This window comes from Dreissena polymorpha, chromosome 14 (assembly GCF_020536995.1).
Source record: "Dreissena polymorpha isolate Duluth1 chromosome 14, UMN_Dpol_1.0, whole genome shotgun sequence".
NCBI lineage: Eukaryota > Metazoa > Mollusca > Bivalvia > Myida > Dreissenidae > Dreissena > Dreissena polymorpha.
The window spans coordinates 55,426,903-55,453,109 of NC_068368.1; the positions used below are offsets into that span (position 1 = coordinate 55,426,903).

The 26,207-nt window shown below is 34.3% G+C and overlaps 2 long non-coding RNA genes across 2 annotated transcripts; one reads left to right on the forward strand and one right to left on the reverse strand.

The window, feature by feature from the left end:
- Positions 1 to 20,422: 20,422 nt before the first annotated feature.
- On the forward strand, positions 20,423 to 23,365 carry LOC127856955 (uncharacterized). The gene is made up of 4 exons (XR_008038262.1): positions 20,423 to 21,184; positions 21,583 to 21,647; positions 22,922 to 22,965; positions 23,269 to 23,365. It is a non-coding gene; the product is annotated as an uncharacterized LOC127856955 (long non-coding RNA).
- On the reverse strand, positions 21,675 to 26,192 carry LOC127856954 (uncharacterized). The gene is made up of 4 exons (XR_008038261.1): positions 25,857 to 26,192; positions 25,208 to 25,279; positions 24,688 to 24,815; positions 21,675 to 23,945 (listed from the first exon to the last, which is right to left on the reverse strand). It is a non-coding gene; the product is annotated as an uncharacterized LOC127856954 (long non-coding RNA).
- Positions 26,193 to 26,207: the final 15 nt, after the last annotated feature.

Sequence of the window (26,207 nt, forward strand, 5' to 3'; positions counted from 1 at the left end):
ATCTTAAATGACACCTATTTCGGACAACAACACATTATTTTCGTTAAACTGCCGATAAACAAAAATCTCGAACCTGTAATGGTGCTTTTGATTGAGTTGCAGAAGTATTGGCCAAGCATATGTTGAAATAAGGTTCGCTTAATCGCTTAATCGCTGCTAATATGCAAATACACAACCGTTCTAACTTGAGTCTGTTTATTCTTTAAAATTTGTATCATAATCCACACTTTGCCTTTTTGATCGGTAGATATACAACGTCATTTACATGTATCAATTACTATATACTCGAGGACCATAATCAACACGACCTTTTGTGACGTTGAGGAACCAAAAAAGCACAGTGAACATGATTTATTCTATTCACCTTTGCTGTACATTATATTGGGGTGCTATCGAGCGACATCTGCATTGAAATTGGCGACAATACAGAACAGTCAACGTTTACTACGTCTAAAGTTATATCGGTATTCACGGAATTCATACAGCTCACGTCTAGCAATGAAGTCTTTGCTCACGACATTTTCGATTTTCAATTTAGAAAATGGTGGTTGCAATTCAATCCCAATGTGCGACGCACCATTGCAATACAAATGCAGATAAAAGCATAGTGTACTTGTCAGTAACATAGTTGTGAACTTACTTTAAGTAGTTGCAATGTGATACTTTATCAAATGCAAATTGCACTTACAAAAGTACCCAAACCACAAATGTACAGGTCCATGCCGGTTTGTAACATCTTGTTCCTTATGAAAAGCAACACCTGATTAAATACATTATACGTAGATATGGATTGATATCATTGAATTCATTAAATAAGTTTACCCTATTTATTTAATGATACAAAGTTCAGTTAAATTATAATTATGTATGATGATGTATTGTTTTATTGTAAAATATCAATTTATTTAGTACACTGCATTTAAAGCACACATTTGATATAAGATTGACACATGTAATATGTAAGTATTTAATGTCAATTCATTTTCAAAAATAATAAGTTGTATCCTATTTGACACCTTTAAAGTACATGAAATTACACCAAGGGAAAATAAAGTCTACAAATCAAAGAAAATGTTGACTTTTGTGATTTACTTAAAGAATCATCCATGTATAGATACTACATTTCAGTTTATATGTGAATCATGTAATTTAAAATTATATTATTTTAGAGCAATAGCTGTTAAAGGTCAGTTTTTTAATATTAATCGAGACCCATTAGCTGATCTGCAGTCCTATGTGTCGTTGGGTAAACCATCAAACAAGCAAACTTTAACTGTCATTTTTTATCATTGGCTCCAAGAGTCCTTCGTGCTTCGCTACAAATTCAAGTGGGGAAGCAGTCAGTTGCTTGCACAAAGTGGTCAGTACTTTTGATGCAAGAAATGCTGGATAGGTGGTCGTTCCTTGTGTATTTGTTTTTTTTCTCCATCCACTTATATGCTTAACAATACGTTGGAGATTTTGTACTAACATAAAGTAAGGTCTTCAAGAAATTCTGTAGTGTTTACTTTGCATCATGCAAACTAAATCGAACAGTAGACAAGTCTACACTCCCAATATGGAAATATCTCATGGCACATGGAATAATTGTCACACATGTGTCACTAAGATAAACCAAAGGGATTGTAAATTATAACTTAAACATTGCGTTATAAAAGTTTATCCGAAATCCGTTCTCTCCGAAATATAGCCATATATCATATGTCTATGTATTGAGGTTAGGCGTAAAAAGCAAGAACAACACTATCGCCAATATATTAATTATAATAAAACGTACCGATTATCACAATGTGAACTCCTTGCTCCGAAAATAAATTAACTGTCCATTTTAAAGAACACACTGGCTGCCGCCATGAATCATGTATGCCTGACCCTATACAAAGTGTCAGGGGCAGGTAATCCAGACTAAACCATTGGTTAAACTGATTCCCGGTTGAATACAGTGTTCTGCGGAGAAAGAATCTAGAAGGGGACATTTGTCCCATCAGCCCTAAAAAATAGGGGACATTCTAAAAATCAGTGAGACGCACAAAGCATAAGTGTTTTAAACAACTAGTTTACCTTTTATTCTTCATCTGTGAGCCTTTCTGTCCATTTCATAAAGCACCGAAAGTTTCTTTTGTTACTGTTTGTAATTGAATTAAGTTTTTTTTAATTGTTAACTATCAACTATGGTTCATGTAACAATTAAATTTGCCAGTCACATCATGCTCAAGCCAAGAATAATCATGAAGCCAACGTTCTTGAAATTTTCTTTGGGCCTTTTTAACATCCGTTTTATCAGACAGCTCAGGCTGACTTTTCGATGTGGACGGGATGTTTTTCGGCTCATGTTGTACAAGAACAGTCACAGGGCTATATTGCACCTTCGCAGATGAAAAAGGGGGACTTACTTGCTCCTTATCTGTAGAATAATCTTTCGAACTACTCGACTATTTACTAAAAAAACTTAAAATTGTTCGAGGCTTTTTTTGCTTTGGCTACGACATTTTTAGAACTCTTCATTAGGAGGTATACCGTTATGAAACAAGCGTTTTCATTCGCCGTCAAATGAGTGAGAATCGTATCATCCAATCAATACTGGAGTAAAAAAGAGGTCTCTGAGCAACGAGCACCTGCCATAGCAGGAAATCCGCTATTCTAAGAAATTTTTAATGTGTAAGAATTGCTTTCCAATTCGTACTCAAGTCAAATCGGCCGCGACAAAATTCGCACCAGTTATTATTTTTACGCGACAAATGCAATTTCTGCGCGACAATATCCCGGAATGGCGGCCTCGGCAGAACACTGTGAATACAACCGTTGACTCCGTTGACTATAATATATATATATATATATATAGGTAGCAGACCACAGTAGACACACATTCTCTCGGAGCCGCGGACGCCTTCTTGATCTCCACCACTCTCAATTCAGAAAACAACGAACCTGCAATCATAAAAACTCATTCACTGCACGCAAGTAGTCTGAAACTTACATTTAAGATAAAAAAGAGCATATGGAACCTGTACAGGTGATACTAATGACAAAAATGAAAGAATGACAAGGCCGCAAAAAAGGGCTTCAAAATCAACTTTTTACCATGTACGAAAGTGGCTGGGGACGAATGAAACGTAATGATAGCCTGCTTTTGGAATTATATTTTTACATGCAAAACATAGCACAACCCATCAAACCATGAATAAATACTAGGTATCCAGGTGGTTTTCGCGCAATAATTCACAGCGTGACCCTACTAGCGATTCCAGCTTAAAAAGAACCCAAAATACAATATGCCTACTGCAGTTGCCCTTCCTGAGTAACAAAGAACACAACAACAACAAGAGGTCATGAGGTTTACAGTCAACTCGTACCTAGGTCAACTCGCACGGTAGTCAACTCGCACGTCTTTTGGTCAACTCGCACAGAAGTCAACTCGTACCTAAGTCAACTCGCACGGTAGTCAAAATATTGATGTATTAATGGGTTCTAAATTAGTTATTTATCCATAAAAACAAATGAGAAATACTTTCAAAGTTTAGTTCAATACGTTTTATTGAAAAATTTTCACAAAATAACATTTTTTGTTTTTTACAAAATATTGTTTACACCATGGTAACGTTATCGGCACATTATAACAGACATTTTAAGTACACACTTTTAAAAATATATTGTTTAACTATTATTTTAATTTTTATTAACCCCACAGTTTCGCATTTGAAAATGGACATATTCTTAGGATTTAATGCAATTTGGGGGTACAATAAGACCTATTACCCTCAAATTTGACATTGAAACCAACCCTTTCAAAATATTTCACTTTTTGACCGGGGCCAATTCGCATATTTCTGCTTCCTACCGTGTACTGCTACCTATACATCTCCACGCAGAGTTGTCGTTCCTTGCTCTCACATACAACTCTGCGAAATGCTCAGCTTGCCATTTTGCCTATAAAATAGGTAAAACCGAACAAACGCATTCAATATATATTTGATTGGTTATTTAAAATCGCATGCATTAAATTAAGAAATATGACTTTTAAATGTACGATAAATCGTGCAAAAAACGATTTTTAATGCAACTCTTTGGAACTATTTTATTGCCCATTTACGCAGATGGAATCATTCCACGCACTTCACAAATGTAAACAACTGAACATAATTTTTATTGAGTGACGTTAGGAATTGCTTCGACGTGTGTATGTATGTTGGTTTCTTAACATCAAAAAAAACATATCAATTTTATAATAATGAATTAAGACGGATATAAGATATCATGGTATGAGATGGTTTTCTTTAATGCAGTGAATGCAATGTAACCGTCGTGCAAGAGATTGTTTAGTATACTGTAACCTCAATGATGAACGCTTGGAATGATCATGACATGAATGAGACGCTTTCATAACAATAGTCCGTTCTGAGCCCAACACTATGGAAGCATATTTGTGCCACCACTTAACAACTTAAAATAACATGAAAATAATGGAGGATTTCGCGAAAAAGAAATTCTTTTCGCGAAAACAGATACATTTTCACGTAAATAAATATATTTTGTTAACACGAATTTATGCATGTTAGTGCTCTAAACTGCCAACACATACAGATAAAATGTTCATGAAAATAATGGAAGAATTCGCAAAACAAATAGCTTTTCTCGAAATCAGATAACTTCATGAAATTATGAATATTAATTCGCGAAAGATGCCAGTTATATAAAAATAGATGCTCTTCAATTGGTGAACATTGTCTTTATCATACAGACCAAGAAATGGAGTGTACGTGCATACTATAGCAAGTAGTAAGTTTCCTTTTATTGTTTTATTTTTTATGTAAATGCATCTTTGTTGACGAAAATACATGAAGCTGTTTTTACATATTTATTTTCAGACACAAAAATGGAAATTACTGGGTGAGAAATGGATGTGCGATTTTTCTGTATTCATTAATGCAACAGTCTATACAGTGTCAATGTCACATTTAGAGTTCAAAGGTCGAAAACGGTACAGTACCAATTTCCCCCTTTGGAAAGCCACCTGTTAGACCATTGGATTTTTTATTTGAATAATAGATCTCTAATTTTCTTTATGGTAATTCCAGATCATGCCCGCATACGATATTCAGGACGCCGATCTTCGGGGTATGTCATCATCACAGCTTATTGTTTTCTATCGTCAGAGAGGTTATTCTATACGTGAAATTCTTGGAGTTATAGCCATACGACATGGAACAATAACAAGCGAACGATCAATTTTCCGAGTCTTGAGACGTTACCGCCTGACTAGAGGCCAAAGTCAGCACAGTCTCGACGAAATTATTCAAGAAATATTGATTGAGTTATCAGCTTCCGGTGAAAATGCTGGTTACCGGCAAATGCGTCAAAGACTCCTGATTAATCATGGACTTGCAGCTACATTTGAGATGGTTCGTCTTATTTTAGGACTCATTGATTCACAAGGTGCTGCCGATGTACATATCTAGCTTTTATTTAGATTACATTAGGGAAATTGATGGCATTCCAGTTCGGGTTTACGGTGACGCGGTATAGAAAATTCTATTGTCCGTGATGTGCAAATGGCATTACGATGGACAGACGCAGATCAGTACCAGGGGATCCAAAGCTTCGTCTATGTTTCATCTAACAGAAATGTCTGAATTGAGAGGTTTTGGCGAAGTCTTAGAGAAATGTGTGGAAATGTCTGGATGAACCATTTTAAAGATATGAGTGATTTCGGATTACTGGACACATCTGATAGTGTGCACTTAGAATGCATTAGATATTGTTTTCTTCTTGTCATTAGTAAAGACCTGAATGAAGTTTGCAATATTTGGAATACTCATTGTGTTCGTTGAAATAACCGAATTTCATGTCCTGCAGGAAAACCTGAGGTGTTGTTCTTTCAGCCAGAAGTACATGGCGCAAGAGATTGTAAAATATCACTGGTTGACCAAAGGGAATTAAATGATGTGGAACGGGAGTATTCTCAACGCCCTCCAGAACTTGGTGTATCACAAGAGTTCCTGACAATTGCAAGAGCAGCTGTCGGAGATTTGAATCTTCAATACCCACCTAGAAACAGAGAAGAAGGAACAGAGCTTTTTGCTGCAATAATCATGTACATTGAACGCCTCGTTTAACACGGAAATGAAACAAAAATGAGCTTAATGATACTTCCTTACAAGCAGGCTAACTTGTGCATTGGTTGACAAAATGTCAATTAATATATATAGTTGTGTCTGAAAGCAGAGCAAGTACTAGTTTTTAACAAGCTGTTGGCTTTGTATGCGTTGTCATTGCCATGTATGATTGTGTGTTAATAAAACAATACATGTTTTGTCAGTTTCGCTTTAAAATATCAATTTAATATGTGGCCAAAATGCTAGCTTTATTTGTTATGAACACCCTGAAATAAAAATAAAACACAAACCAGGTTACGGTGTATATGGAATCAATACTGTCACGGGGGAAGTACTGTTACACGAAGGGTAGAGTGTCTGGAAATACAATTTCTGGATCACTGCACTGTTTGCGTAACACTTTCAAATGTCATATGAACGATGGAATGCTTCTGTTCTGCCCATGTGTGGTAATCGCCATTATACTGTCAAATAGTTATAAATTTTTTGGGCATACGGTATGAACAATGCAACACAAGGTGAGCCTTGAGACGGTTCTGTAAAGACTAAAGATAAACGAGAGAAACTGACTCATTACGACTGTCAAATTTGATATCATTGTTTCTTGCAGTCGTGTCAGAGGGCTGTCAGGTGTCATTTTCTCGTGTTCCCTTGAATGAAGGGGTTGTCATAAGGCACTTCTCGCCTCGCATTGTTCCGCCAATGTGGGTGAGAATAGCAGTTTTATGCCATACAATAAGAGTGTTTCATATCCAAACTAATTTTTATTATGCAGTAGTCTACATGTGACCTTGACCTTTGAGTAACATACCTCAAACACACCAGTAAACATGGATAAACACATCAATAGTTATGTACAACTAACTATTTGTTAAGGTACAACTACACAGAGTATGCGAAATTGCAAAGGTAAGTCAGAGGTGGCTGTATTAGTTGAATTTGTTTGATGGTAATCAAGCTGATATTTAAACAAGAACCGTTCGACATCCACACACTCGACTTTTCTCAGGGCAGTGCTAGATTATTATTATAAAATGAAAATCTAAGTGAACAAATATACGTTGAAAATGGGGTATAATTCTGCCAAAATATTTCTTGGATTATCTGTCTTGCAAGTTGGTGTTCTCCTTTTGATAGTTAACAACAGCCCATTGTATAAAACTTGGATATCTTATCCGCCGGTTATCTTTGCGCACTGCTTAAATTTGTCCAAATTGGTTAAGACCTTGGTTAATTTTAACAACAACAAAACAATATCCAAAGCATGTAATGGTCTCGTGAATCTTTTTATACAACTGGAATCCAAATTAAATTATCCAAACACCAGAGATATTGAAAAGGATAACCAATGATAACTTTTATCAAAGTTTACACAACTGGCTGCAAGTGTTCAAAGTTAGAGGTGAAAACCTTTGATAGTTGTTGAAAAATGGACACCAGTCACGCACTTAAACAAGACTGATGTCCTCAACTACAATGGTCTGACAACAATAACTCAACATGCGTCGAAAAGTAGAGCTAAAACACATAAACATGATTAAGTCAAGCAAGGGCAAATAAACTTAATAATGACACTGTTTATTTTAGAAAATTTTTATATAAAATAAGACAGACTTTTTGTCATATCACATTATAGCAATCAATGTGAAATCAATGTTATCAAAAAGGTAAGAAAATAAGAAGAAAAAAACAACAAAAAAACAAGAACTTTGCGGACGAAATTGTGCTACGGACGCAGGCAGGACATGAAACGTTGTACCATAAATAGAGATTTAACCTTAGTGTGACCTTGACCTTGTGGGTAGGGACCTGGCTGTTAAGCATGACACACTGGACAATCATGATGAACCTTTGTGCCGAGTTAAATAAAATTCACTTGAAAGATGACGAAGTTATTCTCCAGACACGAATGAAACATGAAACTGTATCATATATGGAGATTTGACTTATAAGTGTGACCTTGACAGTATAGGTAGGTACCTGGGTGTTTAACGCGACACATTGTCTAATGATGGGGAACAATAGTACCAAGTTAAATGAAATGCGCTTAATAAATTACAAAGTTATGCTCCGGACACGAAACATTGTACCATATAATCATATATGGACATTTGACCTATAAGAGTGACCTTGACCTTGGAGGTAGGGACCTGGGTGTTAAGAGCGACACATAGTCTAATGATGGGGAAAAAAATTAGAACCAAGTTAAATGAAATGCGCTTAATAAATGACGAAGTTATGCTCCAGACACGAAACATTGTACCATATAATCATATATGGACATTTGACCTATAAGAGTGACCTTGATCTTGGAGGTAGGGACCTGGGTGTTAAAAGCAACATATAATCTAATGATGGGAAACATTTGTGCCAAGTTAAATGAAATTTGCTTGATAATTGACGAAGTTAGGCTCAGGACACAAAAGCTTGTATCGTATTGTCATATATATAGACATTTGACATATAAGTGTGACTTTGACCTTGGAGGTACGGACCTGGGTGTTAAGCGTTACTCATCGTCAAATGATGGGTAACATATGTGCCACGTTAATTAAAATTCGCTTAATAAATGACGAAGTTATGCTTTGGATACAAAAAATTGTATCATATTGTCATATATAGACATTTGACCTATAAGTGTGACCTTGGTCTTGGAGGTTATGACCTGGGTGTTGAACGTGACACATCGTTTAATTATGGGGGACATTTGTGCCAAGCTAAATGAAATTCGCTTGATAAATGACGAAGTTATGCCCCGGATACGAAACACTATATCATATTGTCATATATGTACAGTAGACCTATAAGTGTGACCTTGAAATTTGGGGTATGAACCTGGGTGTTAAGCGCGACAAATAGGCAAATGATGGGGAACATTTGTGCCAAGTTAGATGAAATTTGCTTGATAAATGAAGATGTTATGTTTCGGACACAAAACATTATATCATATAGTCATATATAGACATTTGACCAATTAGTGTGACCTTGACTTTGAAGAATGGGACATGGTTGTTATGTGCCACTCATCATCAAATAATGGGGAACATTTGAGCCAAGTTAATTAAAATTTGCTTGATAAATGACAAAGTTATGCTTCGGACACCAAAAACTGTATCATATTGTCATAAATAGATATTTGACCTATAAGAGTGACCTTGACCTTGGAGGTAGGGACCCTGGTTTGTAAAGCGCGACATTTCGTCTTATGATGGGATCACTTTTGCCAAGTTAAAAGAAATTTGCTTGATAAATGACGAAATTATGCTCTGGACGCGAAGCACTATCATATTGTCATATATGGACAGTTGACCTATAAGTGTGACCTTGAAATTGGGGGTAGGAACCTGGGTGTTAAGCGCGACAAATAGGCAAATGATGGGGAACATTTGTGCCAAGTTAGATGAAATTTGCTTGATAAATGAAGATGTTATGTTTCGGAAACAAAACATAATATCATATAGTCATATATAGACATTTGACCTATTAGTGTGACCTTCACTTTGAAGAATGGGACATGGTTGTTATGTGCCACTCATCATCAAATAATGGGGAATATTTGAGCCAAGTTAATTAAAATTTGCTTGATAAATGACAAAGTTATGCTTCGGACACCAAAAACTGTATCATATTGTCATAAATAGATATTTGACCTATAAGAGTGACCTTGACCTTGGAGGTAGGGACCCTGGTTTGTAAAGCGCGACATATCGTCTCATGATGGGGATCACTTTTGCCAAGTTAAAAGAAATTTGCTTGATAAATGACGAAATTATGCTCTGGACGCGAAACACTATCATGTTGTCATATATGGACATTTGACCTATAACTGTGACATTGGGGGTAGCAATCTTAATTTACGGCGAGACACATCGTCTAATAGTAGGGAGCCCTCGTTGCAGGATGAGTGAAATTTGATTAGTGATAAATGGCAGAGTTATGATCCGGACAAAAAAGGGACGGACACACAGAGGGACGGACGATCGCGATTCCCATATCCCCCTCCGACCTATCAGGGGGGATAACAACTTAAACTGAAGGATATAAAATGCGAAAAAAACTTGAAAATTTGTGTAATACAGAACTATTTCAAACTCTTCACAGACAGGCCTTTTAAACTGAGTAAGCTTTATTTAATAATCTCAAAGATGACAATGTATAACATTTATGTTCATTGGTATTTGCTATTTTTTTTTATTAAAATGTTACTAAAAGTATACATTAACATTGTATTAAATGTTACTAAAAGAATACATTTTTTATCAGAAAACTTCAGTTTTAACTTTGTTCTCAAGAATAAAATTCTAAAAAAATTACCGTTTTACATAAAGGGACACAGTTTCCTTTTCATTAGCAGGAATATTTCTACCAGCTATCAAGCAATGTTTGGATGAATTGAAAATGTATTTTATAGTTAATTTTACAATATTCATTATTTTCAGCCTTATCAAAAATGACTTCCATTGTCATAAATTTGCTCATTTGACACTATTGCTAAAATATACACTTTCATTGTGTAAAAAATGAAATCTGGAAAAATTTCAACAAACTATGTTATATATAAAAATATCCAAATATTTACCAATGTAATGTCAATCTGACATTTAGAAATTTGAAATCAATATCCAAATTTGAACAAATTAATACCCACACTTAAGATACCCTGGTTTAATAAGTGCTCTATAAGAATAGTAAAAACATAGCAATTATAAAACACAATCCAACAGTACACAAGTATACATGAACATATATGCTGACATCTCATGTTTAAAACCCTCAAGTCAAATATACAAGGCCAAGATGGCGCTAAATAAGTCTATGTAAAACTATTTACCAACAGGACAGCAAGAAAATCAAAAGAAGAAATACTTTGTGCTCAAGTGTGTAAAACCTAATTTTCAAAATAATGAAAAAACATCATAATATCATGAGTGTCACCCTCCTTGGGTATTTCTTAATACTTTTCATTAAATATTGATTAAAACTACATAGTACATAGTATGAGCTTGGTTACTGCTGTATAAAAAAACCATCTGGGTTTTCATTGGTTAATCAATCGTACCCAACTACTCCCTCGCCATAAATCAGTCCAAGAAATATAGTTTTATTAAGTAAAACCGTTTTTTGACATGTTGAACTGACACTTGCAAATGGGGCATATCGAACCCCTTTCTTTGCAGCTGCAAACGTAGCACAGCATGTGCTCACAGTCTAAAAAGGTATCGCAATATCTATCTCTGAAAATCTGGCATGTTGGAATTCTAGGATAGGAAAAGAAAAAAACAAAAACACTCACAAAAGACAATACTAACACTTTTAACACTTCATGTTAAATAATTTAGGTCTTACAAGGTTTTATAAAGTGCCTCAGACACAACAAAAAGTATAAAAAAAAGCTCTGGGACAGCTGTAACAAAAAATATAAGTTTACCAATGAAAACATTGATTTTTATGAATACGTGCCTTCCCAAATTATATTTATAAAAGAAGTGTAGAACAAACACATTTCAAACATGTTTAATAACAATTAATATCACTATATTATACAATTAATAGATCTATTTTGTATAAGTTAATTAAAACATACTAACAGACCACGCGTAGAACACCACGTTAGGTATTCACGTTAAAGGCTCTGAAGTGCATCTATTTTTAGATCTGGCAATTTTCGCGAAGTTTTTAAGGTTTCGTGAAAAGTTTTCACGAAAAGTAAGGTTTCATGAAAAGTTATCTGTTTTCGAGATAAGTGATTTATTTTCGTAAAAACTTTATTTTATCTTTATGTGGTGGCAGTTTAGAGCACTAACATGGAAAAATTCGTGTTAACATAATTTATTTTCTTTTCGTGAACATTTATCTGTTATCGAGAAAAACGTTTTTTTTTCGCGAAATCCGCCATTATTTTCACGTTATTACATCTGGTAAGTAGTGGCACAAATATGCTTCCATAGTTCACCGATTGAAGAGCATCTATTTTTATATAACTGGCATCTTTCGCGAATTTATATTCATAATTTCATGAAGTTATCTGATTTCGAGAAAAGTTATTTGTTTTCGCGAAATCTTCCATTATTTTCATGAAAATTTATCTGTATGTGTGGCAGTTTAGAGCACTAACATGCATACATTCGTGTTAACATAATATATTTATTTCCGTGAAAATTTATCTGTTTTCGCGAAAAGAATTTCTCTTTCGCGAAATCCTCCATCATTTTCATGTTATTTTAAGTTGTTAAGTGGCGGCACAAATATGCTTCCATACAACTGTATTCCGATCAATATTTATTTTATGTTTAAGGGTGACGTTAAAATTGAGAAAACGGACATGAAACTAAAGACTAAAACATTAAACGTTCAGGTTTGACATTGCCTTTTTGTTTGAACGAATACCTAATGACTTCATCATTAATAAATCCTTGAGAAGTGAATTTCCAATATCGAGTAAACAATTATGACACATTTGAAGTGTTATAGTTTATAACAATGCGATTGCATTGCTTCATGCAAAACATAGGTAATGTTTATCAATCGATCGTTACATTTTCCGGAATAACAATGCTAATAGGCAAATGTTTATTTACACATACGTTTTTGTGATTAACTCTGGGAAAAGTACGATGGCATAGAGGTGACATTCACTCCTTTTTTTAAATTGCACTCCCCTTTTTTCTATCTCGTGGCCTCGACTTAGTATCTCGAAGCGACGACTTACTAACTCGTGGCCACGAGTTAGCTATGCCGTGGCCACGAGATATAAAAAGGGGAGTGCATAACTAAATAAAAGAGGAGTGCAATTAAAAACAGAGCAGTGCAGTAAATAAAGGAAGGGTGCATTAAACAAAACAGGAAAAACAAGTAAATGTGAACAAATCACACGTTAACAGGGTTACGTACATACTCATAAAAATAAAAATTTAAGTCCATATCATGATATTTATAAATCGCGATTTTATAGTCAATGGTGTCATTGAAAACGTAAGATGATAGGAATGAGACACGCAAAACGAAGCACACCTAATAAACATCGAAAGAGTAATGCCAATATCTACAAGATTCGAATATATCCGATAATAATCAACGACAAGCGTGGAGTCACATGGGAAGTTAAGTTGTCCGGGAGGCATATCGATGGTGTGCATCCTTTGTAATCATACAAATCATTTCGGGCCTATGCTGTCGAAGTTATCAGACTCATTCTGGAGCTACCTCGACGGACTTTCCATCCGGATATCTATGATACAAGATAGGTTAAGCAACCTAAAGTTCAACAACTTCAGCTGTTCGGTTAGATTACCCACTGGCCATCATAAGGGCACCGGGTTTATATCATACAGCTTCGCTAAATGTGTATTTCAACGGTCCATACTTTATTTGTTTACTTTTTTTCTTATTAACAGGAATATAATATTTTACTCGAATTTGCAATATATCGATATCAAATACCGATTACTAGTAGGCCATTCATGAGTCAGAAGAAAAGTTAAGACCAATATTTATTAAAAATTTATTGAATAATATGTTGATACAAAGGTACAAAACTTCATAAAATAACCTTCAGCCTTATTGAAAAATGAGGTATCCTTTGTGACGTAGCAATCGTCACAGAAAGAAAGCGATCTAAAGCTTAATGATTGGTATCATGTTTGAAGCTAGTCGGTTTTGTTACTAGTTTTAAATTCACTTTCGATGTGGATTATACCGAATGTGTATATTTGCATATACCTCATTTTTAAGTTTTATCACATTTTAGACATTTTAGACCCCATATTATTAAGCATTCCTTTGATTTATAGGATGATCTGAAATTAGAACTCTATTCTACCAAGTTCTGAAATCTTGTTAACAAACCAGTTAATGATCTCTCTCTGATGCTATGGGTATTATGTTTATTTACACGTGTATGTTTTGTGATGAGTTCTGAGCTAAGTGTTAGGTTTGGTGTCATTTTTATGGGTTTAAACCCCGAATATTTTGCATTTATCCTTTCAATGTGGTAACCAGTTTTAATTATTATTTTATTTTAAATGTCGTACTGTATGTAGTGCCATGTATTGAATGGGCCATTGGTCATTGCCTTAAATAAAAGACTAGCGGACCGGAACTTCTCTCCTTGTTGTTCTGGAGTTTTCCTTCTTCTTTTGTCCGCGTATACACGTACGTGTTACTTTAACCGAATCTTAACTCTGTGCGTAGAAGTTTTAATAATTGGTTTTCAAAAACAAAGCTAGCATTCGTTTTTGGGGCCATACGCTGGCGCTTTATTACCCACTGCTTTAAATGAATCAGCTTACATAAAGGTTTTATACAGGTAGCTGCCACATGGGTGGGCAGTGTCCTTGAGTCCGAACATCATCATTCATGTGGACATTTAAAAATAGTTGCCACGAATTTTCACCATGTTGGGACGGCATGATTAATACATGACTCTGACATAAGGTCAAGGTCACAATTTGAAGTCATATGCCAAATTAAGCGTGTCATAGTTTGTACGTCCTATAAGTTTATCGTACTTGAGCCAATTTTAAAATAATTTCCACATTCAGTGTGTTGCGCTTAGGGCCTTTGTCCCAATGTCAAGTAATACTAAGAGTTCAAAGGTTAAAAAGGGGCTTCATCGACCTTGTCAGGAAAGCCAATTCGTTTTTTCACTATTATTACTCAGAACTGTTCACCATAAACAGACGGCGAGTCACGTTCTTGATGTGTGCCCCTACCTGAAAGGTCAAGGTCATTCTGTTCTGTTTACACAATTTTGAAATAATTGACGCTATTGAAAACGATATCGATGTGTTACTGCCTTGGCAAGATTCTACCCAGCCAGTAACCAGCATATTTTTTAATTTGTAAAACAATTAATAAAATGTTTTCATACAATTAATACGCTTGTTTTTGTTCAAAAACACGCCCGATGACGGTTTTTAAAGACCAAACTTTCAATAATTGAGTTGTTTGCTGGTTCATTATGATACATTAAATTGTGGCTAATGCCGATAACACAGCTTCACTTTAATCTTATAAAAATGTCAATGTGTGTAAGAAGCTATTATAATGTCGGCTATATATTATTCAAATAAACAAAAAAACTATACAAATTAAAGAGTATATTGAAGCTGTATTGCAGATGCGAGTGAAGGTTTGCATAACTAAAACTTATGCAACAGTTAACCCAAAGTTGTGCATGCAGGATACGATGCACGCGGAAGGATTCATTTACTGACAAAACTATATTTGATTGTAATACTTATGAGTTAGCCACCTTTCACAAAGCTTTAAAGAATAGCGAGATACTATTGCTACATCATTGTCTTCTTAAAAAGAGTGCTCGTTTTGATTCGATCCTTAAAAGTACCACAAGTATCACTGAGTTGGATTATGCTTCAACATCGACATACGTGAAAATGGCTATTGTTTTCAATGTCATATCATTCAGTTCCATCCATTATATGTGTATATTTGCTTTAACCGCAGAGATGCTGTAATATGAATATTGTATCAATTGTTTACGCTACCAAATGGGAGTTTACAGCTTCATTGACATAGTTAAGTGGTGCAAATACACAATGAATGATGTGGGGTTTATTTGAATTAGAGGATAACACTATAAAGATTACGTTATTATTTAAACGAACGCTGTTTCATATAAGATTTGGCATTTCTTCTTGATCTTAAACTTCCTGTTGAGGATATTCAGAAACTCAGATTGTTACGTTTAAGGCATCGGAAACAGCAATGGAAGAAACTGTCGCTTAATTTTCGGATCTACATAAGAACAATATTGTGTAACGATTTACACAATACACCGTATGTATCTTCAATAATATGATAATCGCTGGACAAGGCAACAAGATAGTGGTACAATGTAACCTTACTGAGACTGGGGACACTCACTTTCCATTACGACAGACAGGCGGTTCAAATATTTACAATCACGTCGGTGTTTATAATTTAGTGAGTTTTTGATGTTTACCATTTAAATATTAATGAAAACCATCGCCAAGTAGGTTGCTTTAATGTACTTTAATGAATTCAAGCTGTGCTGGAATGCTGGAAACAGCGGGATTTCAAATATTAAATACGAGCAAATGTTATTTGGGAAATGTTTAATTAAATGTTTAATTAATATTTACATTTTGTTTTATCTTTAAAGCACTTTTTTCCAAATACGTTCTTCGGATATGCTCCGGTCAGATTTAACCGTTTTGTGCCACGCATGAGCGATTATATGTCGTGTCACGTGGAGATTTTATTGAAATGTGTAAGCCATTTAAGACTGACGTTTACAATATATATACCACACAACACTACGCATTAAAATGTCCCAAACTTGCTTACACCTCATGTAAACGTTCAATTTAAAGCAACGCAACTGTAACAGAGGGGGTGATCACGTGATAGCCAAGATGGCGACGTCCATGCCGAGACAGTTTTTTTCGCCGTTTTATAACCTTTATTAACGTTGTTTAATTGTTTACTTCCACTCACTTTCCAGCCATATCAGTAAGAAAGTGAATAGCGTTTATTTCGTATAAATATTCGCTTTATATCTCTACTTCACTCGCTACGAATTTTCTTAGCGGGAGCTGAAATTTTGTGATCCCGCTAAAATTAGCGAATAAAGTGATAATATAGAGCGAATATTAATACGAAATAAACGCTAATCACTTTCTTGATGATTTTGCTGGCATTTAAAAAAAATAATCAAAGTAATAAAGGGTATACAACGGGAAAATATATGTCTCGGCATGGAAATCGCCATCTTGATTATGACGTTATTAACCCCTCTGTGTAAAAGGCACTAATTTAATGTTTGATGCAGACTTTTTCTGATATGACTAATGGAGATTTCCTTAACGTTTATTAATTCTTCATGCCCTAAATTGGGTCCGTTGAATAGTACGTTGATATTATTCATTATTGTTCTAAACTTCAGTATAATAATGTCGGGAAAAACACAACAACATTATATGAAAGGTTAATTTATCTAATGAAAATTCAATAAATAAACTGCAAATAAAAAATGCTGCTGCTACTATTCACACAATATTTTTTACATTGGTAAGTATTTATTTAAAAAAAAAAATGAAAAATAAGCTCAAGTTTATGTTAAGCAGCATTTATACTTAGTCAGGTGTATATACTGGACATGAATTTAATTAAAAGCATTGGCACTGTAGAGCCTTGCTGGATAGCGGACATTTGGACTGCACTGCCACGCAGTTGCCCCCTCTGTATCCAAACTCCTTGCATCGGTCAGTGCAGTATTTCCATAACCAACCAGTGGCTCCTCTGCTCCATTTGGAACATCGTGACCAGGCTTCGTAGCATTCGCCTGAAATCAATGTACACAGTGCACTGTTGTTGGGCATTTGATAGCACCATTTCCTGGGTCGCTTTTTAATAAAGACTGTTCCGAAAGAACACATATTATTTTGTATATGTTGTCACACAATTTTACGTTGTTCAATGATTGGATGGCATGGACTGGATAATAAATAGAAATCGGTTAAAGTGGAAATAATCAGTTGAATAAAAATGACTGTGTATGCGGTAGATATATGTTTCATTAAATTACACAATACATTCTCGCTACACAATACGGTTAGTTAATACCAAGTAAGTTTATATTAGTTGTTAAGTCAATTGAATAAGTAAAGAAACTTTGACTATAATATTATTTTTAGAATATATGTAAACTTATCCTCATACATTTAATTGAACGTAAAACAACACACACTGGATTTCAATGTCGGTTACATACAGTACGGTTTGAATATAAGAAAATTGGTCAAGTGCATTATTATATGTGCATTAATAGAAACTAATACAACAAAAACGTTTTTGCAAACATATTTTAATGATTAATGCATAATAATAATAATACAATTTGCATTCACCAACGTTGAGAGAGTACGTGTGTCTCGAAACAAATACTGTAAGCCGAATAATATTCGTGGGATAATAATTTTCGTTGATTTCGTGGGTGACCGGTCCACCACTTAAACACAAACACATCTTAAAGGGACAGTCAACCAGATTGACGGAAAAAAAATAGTTCTAAAATACCGTATTGTTTTACAATTATTAGTTTATATTAATTAAAATATCACGACTGGTATATTACATTACTTGAAAAATGTTGTTAAGTTTTCATATTTTCAGTATATTCGGTAATACAATTTTACTGAGTTTGTCTACCAGGTAACTACCAGTTAACTATAAATAACACAAGTAGATTGATCATTTTATATATAAAATATATACAATTATATACAATATATACAATTTACAATATACGCATGCGCAATTTGCATTCCTGGGTATACCACGTGACGATAATGATCAATCTACTTGCGTTATTTATAGTCATATTTAATCTGTTGAAGAACTACCAGTTGGTACCTCCAGTTAGTATTAATTTTAATACAACTTGATATAATTCATTATTTGCTTGGATAAATTATTTAATAGGATAATGTTATGTTTAATGCTGCAAGTAACTCTAAACATCTATAAAGTCCATTTCTTTCATTTGATAATAATATTACGATAATTGGAAAAATAATTTGTAAATTCAATCGGGAACTTTTTTAAAATAAACATAATATATTATTTAAAATCGGAGATTAAAACTAACTTTTAAGAGCATTGTGCTCCCCATTTATCTCTTATTTGAATCTACCTGACAATGACTGCAAATGTATTTCACTTCAAACGTATCCTCAAACAACATTTACGTGTAACCTCGTATCATCTCGCTTTAAATCAAATTGCAATTACTGGGACTACGTTTAAATTTTATTACAGTTTACCTACTTAATGATTTTAATTGTATCATAGTTCACATACTGAATGGTTTCATATGTAAAATTACGGAATACCATAAGGGCCATCGTCGTTACACATTAAAATCCAGAGGGCGACAATGCAATAGTGCGATAGAACGATGACGACAAAGCGATAGTACGATGGCGACGATGCGATAGTACGATGGCTACAATGCGATAGTGCGATGGCGACAATGCGACAACGCGATAGTACGATGGCGACAATGCGATAGTACGATGACGACAGTGCGACAATACGATGGCGACAGTGCGATAGTACGATGGCGACAATGCGATAGTGCGATAATACGATGACGGCAGGGCGACAATACGATGGCGACGATGTAGTAGTACGATGGTGACAATGCGACAATGCGAGAGTGCGATAATACGATATCGACAGTGTGACAATACGATGGCGAAAATACGATGACGACAGTGCGACAATACGATGGCGACAGTGCGAAAGTACGATGGCGACAATGCGAAAGTGCGATAAAACGATGACTACAGTGCGACAATAAGATGTCGCCATCGTACTTTCGCATTGTCGCCATCGTACTATCGCGTTGTCGCAATGTCGCCATCTTACTATCGCATTGTCGCCATCGTACTATCACATTTCGCCATCGTACTACCGCACTATCGCATTGTCGCCCTCTGGATTTTAATGTGCCAAAAAAACACGATAGCTCTAACGGTATTCCGTATAAAATACATTTAATATTGCTCCCGTGTTTTTCGAATTACAAAATCACATGAAGAGAAAATGGTTGAATGTAGATATAGTTAGTGCCGGTAAACTCAAAGATCTATCAATAAGCAAATATTCTTGTTATCGCGAGTTCTCGTCGATCCTCGCGGCTCGCGAAATTTAAGCCACTTGATAAATCAGATCGTCGGTTCATTATTGATGGCGGTCAATATAGAACTTTTTCGATTTAGCATTATGTGACAGATATGGTAATAAACGTATTATCATCAGGTGCTAGTTCATGTTTGTTTGTTAAATATTGTTATCTATTATAATGGCGGTAAAATCAATTTTCATCTTCATAATTTTTATATTAAAAAACACGGAATACATTAAGTCATTTTTTCATTTAACATCTGTTCATCAAGTGTCATCATATCTTGATAATATTTTCTAGACATGAACTTTTTTCCTGTGTTGCAACATGCATACCAAATAACGCTATTATCAGCACTTAGGACAGCGACGCCAAATCTCAATTTTCTAATAGACCAGGAGGCCGTTTTATCAACAGATATTATCTTAGCGGATCTTATCTTAAATCCTTGACTTACGATTTCATTTACGATCCGCTAATACCCGTTTTATGAACGCCGTCGTAAGTATCGAGTCGCAGCTAAGATTTTAATTAAGCGTACGATCTGGAAAATCGCGAACCAGTCGAAAAACCCCACACGATTTCCCGCGTTTATGTCAAAAAAGCAAGATGGCCGACAACGTAAACAGAGGCAAGTAGTTAATGATAGTTATGATTTACTAATAGAAGTACTAAATGTAGGAATATCATGACTCATGTCTTCAAATATTGTAGCGTGTATGTCTGTCAATTTTTCTCGTAATTGATACTGAGTTTTTATTAAATTCATATCGTTATTTTACACCAAAGAATCGAAATGTTTTATGCATTTATTTTATGTATTTATTTCCAAAATTCTAGTTGCAAGTACTGTTATAACGAAATCATATTTTCCGGCGTTTGGAACTGTCAGCCTTTAAAATTACAAATCGTTATTGTGTTTTTATATCTAATGTTTTGGCAGAAGAGTATTCGAGTATCAATCAATACATTATTTCTATGCCCCACATTTGAAGAAAACTATTTATTTTTATGTTTGTTTTTAGAGTAAATGTATCTCTCTTTTCAAGGGAAATTCTAATCTTACACATTTCCGCTTCTTTCGCTATATATTTGTTTTCGTACTTCTTCTACTTCGTACTTATAATGAGAATGCTCCTCGAGTAGGGAGCGAACCCACGAACTCCCGATCGCTAGGCGGACACCTCATCCACTACACCCTGCGATAGTATATACGGATGCCTTCTGTATATTTATTTATGGCATAGATTTTACTTTATTACACAGTGTACATAGCTTTATAATTAATTTTCAATTGTAAACACAAACCTGAAAACTATCACTCAATTTCAGAGTGAACAGCATTTGATTGTGTAGCCCCACGATAGACAAAGTTATAAAGAAATGGACGGACTTTAAGGTATATTAACAAATGAAATCTCATGACCCTTACTTACTAACTTACTCTTACCACAAAATGATTATAAAAAATTCACAATGTCAGTCACATGTAAGATTTTTAAAATGAAAGTTAGACTGGGAGCAAAAGGTTAATTTTGTACTTTGAGTTATACATAAATACATTTCTAATGAATTTGCACGGAATAATCATTAGGAATAATAATTGTTGTGTATTGTGTGTTTGCTGTTTTCTATTGACAATTCCAGTCCAGTTCATGTATGTAAATATTTTTTAACATATTATGACATATATTTAACATAATTATTTCTTATATTTAGGTTTTTGGTATCCATTCATCACTTTTTTCGTTCAACTGTGGAATGTTTGAATTTGAACACTTTGTACTTTCTTTTCAGACGCACAAAAACAACCATGTGTGAATGATGAGATCTCATCCATCACATCAGTTGAACAAAAGTTGGTAAGATAATTAATCAAGTACACAGTATAAAGTTAGCACATTTATTCGTGTAGGTGTGTCAATGTTACAAAACACATAAAATAAATAAGGTTTAACAACGTTATCATAATCACAAATTAATTATGTGTCATAAATATCGTTATTTATTAAGTTACTTGGTTACAGATACATTTCAAATAGTAATAAATGCATAAATCAAAATATCTTTTTGTCATTGAATGTACATGTTTGTATGTATGACAGCTCATAAAGATCGATTGTCTTTATTTATTAATGAATATTTAGTCCGCAGTCTAAAGTCTATTTAGTCCGCACAGGCTAATCAGGGACAATTTTCTGCCTAAACTGGATTTTTGCTAAGAAGAGTCTTTTTTAAAACGCAACATATAATACAAGCTGAAAGTGTCGTCCCTGATTGGCCTGTGTAGACTGCACAGGCAAATCTGGGACGACACTTTACGCACATGCATTAAACCCCATTTTCTCAGAGCGCGACTCATATATAAAGTTATTATGGTGATTTATTAAATACATGTTATTTAAAAACAAGAAACCGTCGGAGACGGTTGATGCTCCCCAAAGTTGTTTTTTGTCACAATATTGCACTATATATTCAGATAAAAAGAAACGTTTTGAGGGCACAGTAGTTGGGGGGGGGACAATAATTTTTTATAGACAATTTCAAAGGGCCATAACTCTGTGAAATATCATCTGACCAGAATCCGCTGATAATATGCACATCTCCTCTTGGTCGTGAAGCTTCCCATAAAGTTTCATTGAATTCCGGTTATTAGTTGCTGAGAAATAGCCCGGACAAGAATTGCACTATATGTACAGTTTATGGAAAATTTCAAAGGGCCATAACTCTGTAATAAATCATCCGACCAGAACCTGCTAATAATATGCACATCTCCTCTTGGTAGTGAAGCTTCCCATAAAGTTTCATTGAATTCCGGTCATTAGTTTCTGAGAAATAGCCCGGACAAAAATTGTCCACGGACGGACAGACAGACGCATGGACAGACGAAGCGGTGACTATATGCTCCCCAAAAAATTAATTTTGGGGGAGCATAAAAAAGGTTAATCACATTTCACAATACCATTTGTAAAAATCAATTGAATATTAATTTTTTTTAGTAAATACAAAAAAGTTATTGTTTTTTTTTACATGGACTTGTAGAAAATAAATTAACGAGTATACATAAGCTAAAATAACATATTGGATTACTTATGTTATTTTACGAGTCATATTCATTCATATATAATCATTATAGGAAATCCGCAAAACAGCGCATGTGAGGCCCAGTCATTTGAGCGGGTAAGAAAAAAAAGATGTGAGTTCCATGAAAATTTAAGATTAACTTATGAAGTGTAGATCATGAATGTGTAATAATGAATTAACAATCCATCTTTACATAAATGATACAATTCATTCTCAAGAATTTTTTATATGAAACTATTAGTTCCAACAGAACCTTGTCTGATGTGCAGTATACACAGTACATGCTCTTTAAAGAACAAACAGAAACCACATCTCTTTATGTTACAATGTTAACCTTTTATTTCATCACTTGTCGTTCAAATACAAATTTTATTAACATAAAATGTATTTCATTTTCAGATAGTGTTCCACTTCATTGTTCCCTAGCTGTAGAGTTGTTGGAGAAAACCCTGTATTGTTATGTTACAAAGATAATTAAATAAAGGAGTAGAATTTATTTTCACTTTGTTATACTATAAAAGAAACATGTAATCATCCTACGCATTGCATAAATGCTTATTGTAAAAAGTGTGTCTTTAATGAAAAAAATCCAAAAAAGAACGGCAGAAATTGTCAATATCCACACTTTTACAAAGATGTTGACCACACTTGACCGAAATGCAGCAGCTCATAGACAAGAAATCATTAACTTATTAAGTTATTTTGTATCATTAGCAGAAACTTAATGACCATCTTTCATCAACAAAGAGTCAAATATTGAATATTAACACATGTCGCCGAACATAGACTGACCACATTGACTCACCTATAGCACTTCGTGCACATGTGAGCATAAAATAGCAACTACATTAATAAGTTAATGATGTGTTGTCCATATAAGCTGCATTTTGGTCCTGTTGTGGACTGTGCACAACGCCATCCACTTCTTGTGCCTAAGTAAGTTGTTCAGGCAGTGGCACCTGCTAATCTATGCATAAGTTGTGCAGGCGCATTCATGCAGGCGCATTCATGCAGCCACTGCTTGACAGCACTCATCGAGTCTCATGAATAAACAACCGCCAGTTTTATGCGGACACCTGTCAATAGAGAATAACAATCAATATTAACTAGTGATTTAATTACAATATCCAATTTATTATCAAAACTAATGATTATTATGCATTTTATTTAATTGATTTACATTTTCAGATAATAATTAAATTTAAGACTAAAATGGGTCAAGAAATAAATTCATTAAACAAAATTTGCAATAATCTATGGCATCCATTTTTATCAAAACATGCACGTGCATATGAAAGCAACTTTAAAATCTGTATCAAATGTTTTTTTTAACTACATGTGTCTCCTTCACTGATGCCCCCATGTCACGTTGAGATACACAAACAAGTCCATCAGTCATTAAAAGACAAATTTCTTCAGTACAAACAACTTGTGTATATATGCTCAAAACTTGAAAACAAATAACAAAACAAATTTAATTACACATTTGTGTACAGCTACAATTCATTAACACATTAAGGTCATTCAGCAGTTGCTGTTATGCACAATCTATCCACAGATGAACAGACAGACACAGAGGACGAACAGGTGCAATTCTTACGGCTTTCCACGGTGTACGTTTACTAAATTGTTATGATGTAGATGTGACGATTACAATTATGCGCTAAAGATTATTAAAGGCATAAAGCATCACACTTTTTATCCAATATTTTGTGGGGAGATTTATTTTGTGCTTATTAAATGGTGTCTTATGTTGATTAACTGAATGTGTTTAACTGTTTTGAACTAAATAAACATACATGTAGTAAGTTTACATACCTAAATCTACTCTTTGGCAGTCCAAAAGCCCTATCAACCACAGTACACTTGACTGGGCATTGTTGTACCTATTGTTGATAGCCGGAGTCCCCCAGTAGGTGTCTCTTGTGGTTTTCTTCCAGAAAAGTCTAATAACAAATTTATAATAAGCTAAGTTTAAGTTGGAAAAATCATTGGTTAAACGGTTTATGAAGGTAGCTATAGGATGTTCGCAAGCTTAACGCAATCTTAAATTCATTTAAATTATAAATTTTAACATTGATATGCATATTTTATTTGTTGATACAGTGTGTACACACATACAGAAATATAATTGAATCTTTTATGTTGTTGAAAGAAATTAAAAGTAAAATTATGTATGCACATTAAACACATTATATTTTAGTAATGTGCAATGCATTGATGTAAAAAATAAAATATTTGCATCATCATAACAGTAGTATTCCACTTTTTCCTAGCCAATACTAGCCATAATCCCTCTAATGGTATATCCATAAAAGCACATTATTTATTGTCATACCTTCAAACCACGGACAAAGACAGAGGCGTCGTGTGTGTTGACCCAAGCCATTTTGACACAATCTCAATGAACCTGCAAATAAACTATACTTTAATATGTGAAATGTGTTTCACTAACTTTGTTGAATGATTGGGGCATCTATTTAATTCACATGTTTTATGATTTAACACTATTAGTTAAGCCACTTCTGACTGACAAGTGAAATTGTCATTGGTAAGAGCGTAACTAGATCAAAATATAACTTTGCTACCTTGCATCTCACCGTGCAGTGTGAGATATATGTTGCTCAGCTACTGTATATATTACTGTACAATTCATAAATCTAATATTGACAGAGCATTGATATTCAAATGTTGGGATTGCAAAGTTTATGACTTATAATCGTTGGGGCAGATATTGCAGACATTATACAGTGCATTATTTATTATTCATTAGATAGAAAAAAACTTCAAAACTTTATGCGCAAAAGGCATATCAGGATATTGCGTCGACAACTAACTTACATAGCAGCGTCCGAAATGTGAAATATCCGAATGCTAGTTCACCCGTTAACATTCAATATTTAATGACAAATGAACTGTTTTACTTCAAAAGAAACCATAAAACATTTGTTTTGATAGAAATTAAATAAAGATAACTAAATACTTACCTATTTAACGAATTAATTATCCAAACATCACAAGTTTCATTTCCCTTGGACGTTTAATGCAGAGAATGATATAACGAATATATTTAACGTTATCAAACATAAATACGTCCAATAGTATCAATATTTCTCCATCACGGAGATCGCTAAATCCTTTCTTTCTCGAAACATTCTCATCTCTCTTGGTTGACCAACGTTTAAAGCGCGTGCGGCCGCCATGTTTACGAACGCTAAGTGTGGTCTTACCCAGTCGTAGCTTTAAGCACAAATCTTACGACATCTTAGCTGCGATTTCTTTGATAAAACGGTACGCAGTACTTACGATAAGCGTACGACAAAATCCTACGAATCTTA